Raw genomic sequence first — 8,193 nt, 5'->3', positions numbered from 1 at the left:
AATTTAATGAGTTCTACGTTGGTGGGAACGGTGCCTAGGGTGGTGTATTTACTAAGAGTGAAATGAGCCCATTTCTACACAGGAAAATAAAGGATATGTAAAAGCATATATTTTTTAGCAGGATGAGCAAGATGTGAGCCTAGCTCAGTGGCCTAAAATTAAAAGCAAATCTTATATACACTCAATAATAAAGAACCTCTGAACGGCAGCAGAGAGAGAGAAGGATTAAACACTACAGGAAAGAAGAAAGGAAACACGGCCTGAAATTTACCAAATAGTTGTCATTACCAAATCCTAATTTAACAATTTTATTCTTTTTTTTTTTTTTTTGGGAGGGGGCCACACCCGGTAATGCTCAGGGGTTACTCCTGGCTATGTGCTCAGAAGTTGCTCCTGGCTTGGGGGACCATATGGGACACCTGGGGATCGAACCGCGGTCCGTCCAAGGCTAGCGCAGGCAAGGCAGGCACCTTACCTTTAGCGCCACCGCCCGACCCACAATTTTATTCTTAAAGTGACAGTATTTAAGACAGTCTTTGGGAACAATCAGATTATAAGGATGGCGCCCTCATGAGTCAGATTAGTGTCTTTACATGAAGAAGCCAGAAAGTTAGCTCTTTTTCTATCATCTGAAGATATGAGGAGACATTGGTCATATACATTTTAGCAAAACCTGAACATATTGCCACCCTTATCTCCAATTATCAAAACTATGAACAAATTTTTGTTGTTTTAAAGCCACTCACTTTATAATACTTTATTATAGTAACTTGAATTCTCACATAGTTCTTTCCAGAAGAAATATTCTATAATTACAGAATGTCTATAATCAAGAATATCTTGGTGAATCTATGATCAGAGAGATGAAATATGTTCAGTTCCTTGAATATTTCCCATTGTAATGTTCTGATACTATTTAAATACTTGTAGTTCCTTATAAATATTTTAAAACTTATTTGTAAGTAAATGTTGTTTACTTATTCCTACAACAGAAAGAAAAGCATATTTTGCTATGAGGCAATCATGATAAAATGCTTCAGTTTAACTAAAATTTTCTCATTAAGTAACAAATACTTACAGTTTTTACTTGGTACTGTCAGAATCATCATTTATATGAACTTCAAAGTACTTGAGATAAGTAAGACAGGTAGTGATATTTAGATGTCACAAGAAATTAGAACAGTAGTTTTTCAGTGGTTGTGAGCAGAAATTCTTAATTTCTCAGGGCTTTACTATGTGCCAAAGTCATAATCTCTCCTCTCTCTCTCACTCTTTCTCTCTCTCTCTTGGCACATCTGTCAATGCTCAGGGCCTACTCCTGGTTATCGACTCAGGGATATCTCCTAGAAGTGCTCAGGGAACATATGAGATGCCTAGGATCAATCCTAGGTAGGCTATGTGAAAAGCAGGGGTGCATGGGCAATGCCCATTCTTCTGAGGCCTGAGCCAAGTCATTATGCCAATGTTCAGGGTATAAGGCCTAACTGCATTACAAAATTTATGTTCCTATCTCTATTAGATAAGAAATTGTTTGCATATGTAATACTTTCCCATTTTATTGTGCCTAAGCAAAAGAGGAAAAATGCCACAGGGTACTATTGGTGCATTTGGGGGCTGAGGGAACAAGTCGAATATTCTCTGTAACTTGGTTCTAAAATGAATTCTAAAAAGAAAGACTCCTCTTCCAGAATTCCTTATTGAACACATCCCAAAGGGGGGGAAATGGAAAATTGTCACTATATAAGAGGACATTCAAAAAGAGTTATAGATGTTAAGGGAATAGATCTAAGATATACAAAGGAGATACACATGTTCCTTTTATGTCTTTAGAAATAGTTGGGAGGAGGTATTGAATCTGGGACACCACTTTGGTCTGTGACTTGGCCATCTGGAGTCTGCAAAATGACTTCCAGCAACCCCATATCACAAAATGTCTTTGAGTGGGGGCACCTCAGAAACAGAGTATGGTAGCAAGAACAGGTACACAGTGAAGGAAGGTGGAGGATAGGAGGCCACTGAAAGTAGATTAATAGGAACAGTGTGTTGGTTTCTTCTCAGGCTGAGAGTCTATTTTTTCACTTTGGAAGCTGGTTTGCAGCTGGCTTGAGTGAGGATAATGATCTGCTTCAAGAGGAGCCAAGAACCGAGGGTAAAAATTGTTAAATGTGAGGTAATAGGTGGTGGGTGTGAGAGTAAAGGACTAGAAATGAGCCTGTAAGGTGATGAGCCATGGGGGAAGAAAAGTATACAACATAGACATTCTGTATATTGTAAACATAGATCAAGCCCTATGATATCCTATTAAACTATCTATACTTTATGGTTTGATAATGAACACTGGTAGGAAGGAAAGTTGCTGGCGACTTCCCGAACACAGCCCCTCTTGTGCAGGGTGGGGATTGGGGAAAGCTTGGGGTCTCATTTAAACTCTTCTTGGCACCTACCTTGCTTGCCCCCTGGGTGGGGCCCAGGGATAACTGGAAGGAAGAAGAGAGAAGGCTGTTGGGGGAAGGCCAAGCCCCGCAGCCGCTTCTAAGCTTGGCAAAAGGGACTTTGGCCTGGAGTCTTGCTATTCCCCATGCTGGCAAGGCTTCCGATCCCAGAAGAGGAAATTAGTTCCTTAATTGTGCTGGAAGCCGGAAGTTTACCAGTCTGCTCCCCACCCCCACACCTCTTGTGCAGGGTGGGGGGTGAAGAAAGCCTGGTGTCCCCTTTAAACTCCTCCCTAGCACCCACCTCACTGGCCCTTGAGTGGGGGCCCAGGGATAGCCCCGGAGTCCGGGAGGAAGGAGAGGAAAGGCTGTTTGGGGGAGGCCGAGCCCACAACCTCCCCTAAGCTTGGCAAAAGGACCTTTGGCCTGAAGCTTTGCTATTCCCCTAGGGACCCTTATTTCTTTGGCCAAATGTATGGCTTATAAAAATAAGACCACCACGAGATAAAGTAAGAAGATATAAGAGCAGAAAAACAAAAGCAGCCACCAAAGTGCTAATGATGAAGATGGTAATAGATGTCAAACCCCAGTAAACATTACAAACATACTGTCTGAAAGATTATGCTAGTTCTCAGAACTCTGGGTGTTACAGGCATGATCAAAGTGTAAAATATGAAAAAATAAATAGGAATTATTAGAAGAATAATTATTTCTGATATTATTAGAATAGAGGTCCAGTGAAGGAATAGTAGTAATAGAAATTTTTTTCTTAAAATAAACTAAAGACCTACTTCAGGGCCACGCCTGGTAAATTGGGCCCTGGGGGTGGGGGTGGGGGTGAGAAATTCCTCCCTATGCATACTGGACCCCATTCAGGAATTCTTTTCTTACTAGTATTCATTTTCAAAAGCGTGCGGGCACATTGTGGGACATATATACTTTTTAACAACACCCAAAAAATATTCTTAATTCTTGACTCTTTCTAGGAAAAAAATGGAATTCCCTAGATTTGGAGGATAATATTCAAATAGGTCTCTAAATCAGTATATATGTAGACGTGACTTCCTATACAGTGGTCCTCTCTGACTGTCAAGCCTAATCCATAAACAATTCATCTATACAATGTATATAGCCCCTCTGATATATTTCACCTCCCCCACACCAGAGTCCCTTCTACTCCCTCATCTCTCAATCCGAATTCATTATCTTCTCCTTAATTAACCCTTTTTACCTTCAGTTCTTTAATTTGTTAGGCACCAAGACTGACCTCCTGCCCCAACAGACTCTGCCCTTTCGCACACCCCTACAAAGCTCATTATTACTCCTTAACTTTCTCACCCCCAACCATCAGTACCCCACATTTACCCTTTTTAACTTCAGTGCTACACAGTCCTAATCATAAACCAAAGTCGTGCATTGGATTTAACAACCCGCAACTATTTCAAAAGACAGAAAAGGGACACATATGTTTTTTGAATATTTTATGTTTATCTTGTCTTCTCTTTGTGAGCTGTTCAATAAAGAATTTTGGTGAAAGAGTCCCTCAGTTTAATGCTTATGATTGACCCATGTCATGGGGATTGTTGGACTTGTTCTTATGGCCCCCATATACGCTGATAATGCTAAGTGGAATTGTTCCTTGTTTGCATTGGCACATTAAAATGGGAAAATACTATACATACAAATAAGTTCTTATCTAATAGAGATTGGAACACACAAATCTTGGAGTGCAATGGGACCTTACACCCTGAACATTGATATAATGATCTGGCACAGGCCTCAGAAAAATGGGCATCCTCCATTCATCCCCGAACCAGGGAAGTTATCTACGAAACATCCAAGGTTTTTTATAACAACACCTGGAAGCAATCTTCTACCAGGGAAGACCCTACCACTGCTCTGACATTGACCTCCTCAAAAGAGACTTCCCTTAACACTAAGAAGACTTGACAACAACAATGACCTGCTTACAGGACAGGGTTCTTGTATTGCCCTTTAATTGTGAGTTGAAACGAGAGGATGCTCTGCACCATCCTGACTGCAATGTAGGATATGCAGATTCCAGGATCTTTAATACAGAAACATGATACCAACAACAGAGTTTGTGTAAAAAATAAAAGTGTATTGAACTACAGACAATGACCTGGATTGGACAAACTAGTTTGCCTGGAGCCTAGAGTTGGTCTTATGCCAGGAAACTTCAGGGGTAGGGTCTCCTTGTATTTAGGCCAAGGCTTTTCCTTTCCATGTCCCTCACATTTTGGTGGGCCTATGCAAACAATAATTGCCACTCTAACACCATTTTTACTGTGCTCCTTTGACTCTAATCCTTAAGAAAAAAAACCCACTTAAACTTTTGAGGTTAACTTAAACTAATATGCATGTGCATGGAAATGTAAAAAAGTACTTTGCCTTCAATGTTTAAGGAGTTACATAAGTTTTATGGCTTTAGATTGCTTTTTGTGCTGCTAAGAAATATTATGTACTACAATCTGGGGACTTAAGGGAAAAAGTAATTGTACATGGGTTCTGTTTTATTTTTCTTAATGTTCTTTGGCTGAAAGTTCAAAGTTAAAATATTAGCAATGGGACTACTGAGAATTCTGTTTATGGGTGATTGTTCTTCCACTGTAAATTTACCTTGTCTTCTTTCTTTGGATCTTTGTTTTCATAATTAAAAATAAAAAAATTAATAAAAAAGAAATAAGTATGAAGGGACTGCAATTGAAGTGAGGCATGAAAAATCCCCTATTTGATATGAAAAGACTCAAAGAAAGATTAGAATTGTTCAAAATATAGGACAAAATCCAATAAACAACTCATTCCTAAAAAAAATAAACTAAAGACCTAAAAGCTATTTTTACAATGGTGATCAATATAATAATGCCATAGCCACTCCCTTCAAGAGTATACTGATGCTGAACATAATGTAATAGTGGCTGGTAGTTGGGGGACATATATAGGAAGGGTAAAATTACCAAAATATACAAAATGTTTTATAAGAATCATTTAATTAATAGTGACATAACCTTGTATGCTTTAGACTCTATTATTATTATTTACATTTGGATCCAAGCTTCAATTTGCAATGATTAGGAATATCATAGGGTTAAAATTAATGCTTAAGATTGAAAATTAAAACCCAGGTCTATTGGACTCTAGAGACTGATTATTACCAGTAGGTGGTGCTGGAATTTTTTTTTTAAATAGATTGTTCTATGGTTGTATCTGGGCTGTAATGTGCACTTTACAGGACTCTAACTCAGTATGTAACTTAATACTGTGACTACGTATTTTTAAAATAAAGAAATAAATAATAATACAATATTTGCATGATTATTAAATAAATATCGATCATGTTAGCACTAATGTAGGTTTTTCTACAGTTTTAATTAATGTGGACATTAATTAAAATGTCCATGTAAGTTAGTGGGTAATATTTTATGTTATAAGTCTATATCACTAAATGTAATAATAATTTTTAAATGTTTGAATCATTATCATCATTTTTTAATGCAGATAGTTTTAAGAATTGAAGTGACCATTAATTTGAACTTTATTTTGCTGAATTAATTATTAAATTTTCTTTTTTGTATTCAGGGGTTCTAATTCAGTCATAGAGTTGCTGCTGAAGTCAGATGCTTTTAATTACATATGAAAGTGATGAGGAGAATATCACATAATGAAGGAGAATACTGGAGGATTGGCTCAGGTAGGAAAACAGAATGAAACACCAAATCAAAAGCAAGACCTCAATGGTGTGTAGTATTGTGTAAATCAGAGGCAATAGATAATATGGCTGTGATTGTAGTTGTGAAAATAAAGAAAATATTTTCAGAATAATGGGAAAAACTGCTCAGAAGAGAGAGGAGTAAGATAATATTAATAATGTATGTTTAAAATAGTCAGAAAATTGATTATAAAATCAATTATTTCATAAAAATTACATTTTTCCACACTGCTTTTTATGAAAATGACAATATTTACTCAAACACAAAATTTACCAAAAATATAATTTTTGTATATTTTACTAAAGTGCTCTATTCAGTATATTTTCTCTAAGACTTGCAATAAATTAAAACTCTAGCTTAGGAAAGCCTAATGAATTTGTCTAGTTTTCTTACTTTTATTCTTTTTGTGTATGATCCCTTCTTGGAAAAAAATATTTTCAGTTTTGTTTGATTGAAAGATTTTTAACACCCCTTCCAAATTTACAATAAGATCAAAAATGGCGTTTTATTTGCCCATCTGGAGATCACCAAATGAATAAAGCTCTTCCGTTTGGAGGCCATCTGTTGTGAAAGGAGACACACATGGAAACTTAATCCTTGAACTTCTTTTTCAACTTTCTCTTTTGCTTGCCTGAGTGGAAGGTAATTGAAATCAGCTTCTAGTGATACAAGCTGGAGTCCAGGCTAAGTTGTTGCCCTTTAATTCCACAGACATTTTTATTCCCTCAACTGCAAATATCTCTGCAAAGCTATAGGTGAAAAGTCTTGGGAATGACTTTGTGCAATATCATGAAATAAATGGAAGGACAGTCAGAACTCAGGGCTATTGTTTGTGCTGTACATAGTAGAAGTAAAGCATCTTTGGAAAGTCAGATCTGATAACTTCTTTTTGAAGAATTTAGTGCTCTCTAAGAAATAATGAATGACCTGGACAGTTGTGCAGAAAATTTTTTTGCAGATATGTACTTTTTTCTGATTAGACAATCTGCATGTATAATTTAATGTCTGAAAAAAACCATGAGCTAGCACTGATTTGATGCACAGCTGTGATTGCAAAGGAGCACTCTGGACAAAAGCTATTTGCTTGGTAAATTGATATGTATGATGTCCATTCCGTAACAATATTGCAAATCACAATGTCTAAAGGAGAAGGGAGGGAGAGAGAAAGAGAGTGAGAGAGAGACGTTGAGAGAGACATTGAGAAAAAGAGAGACATTGAGAGAATAAAAGAGAGAGAGAGGAAGAGAGAGAGAATTCTGTCATAAAAGGAATGTCGGGGACAGGGAAGGAGGGAAACTGGGGACACTAATGCTGAGAAGTGTCCACTGGTGAATGGATGGGTGTTAGATAGTATATGACTGAAACTGAATCACAAACAATGTTATAACTGCATATCTCACAGTGATTCAATTAAGTAATTAATTTTACTAAAAATACAAAATAATTGGGGCTGGAGCAGTGGCGCAAGCAGTGGGGTATCTGCCTTGCACATGCTAACCTAAGACAGACCTATTCAAACTCTGGCATCCCATTTAGTCCACCAAGCCAGGAGTGGTTTTTGAGCACATAGCCAGGAGTAGCCCTTGAGTGTCACCGGGTGTGCCCCCCCCAAAAAAAAACCCCAAGCAACTCCCACACCAAAACCCCAAAACAAAATAATTAAAACGTTTTAAAGAAAGAATGTCTGGAACTGAATTACACTCTCATGGCTTTTCCATTAACTTTAGCACTTGTCTTGTTTCTCATTATAGTTAACAAAATTGCTTCTTAAAAAATCACTTGAAAAGCACTGCCCTTGCATCTACTTAGTACAGCACTCTTCAATTATTCTTACACTTTCTCAATATGTTCCTGTTCATAATAGAATCCTAGCTTTTCATAGCCTTAGCTTAAATGTGCACGATTTCTTCATAGGAAATCCCTATCTGTTGGCATATACTACTCTTGGTTTAAAAAGCCTCTAGAGTCCTGAGCAATAGCACAGCAAGTAGAGCATTTGTCTTGCATGAGGCCAACTTAGGACAGACCTG

This window comes from Suncus etruscus, chromosome 4 (assembly GCF_024139225.1).
Source record: "Suncus etruscus isolate mSunEtr1 chromosome 4, mSunEtr1.pri.cur, whole genome shotgun sequence".
NCBI lineage: Eukaryota > Metazoa > Chordata > Mammalia > Eulipotyphla > Soricidae > Suncus > Suncus etruscus.
The sequence above is the reverse complement of the archived record's forward strand: the minus strand, read 5'-3'. Positions refer to the sequence as shown.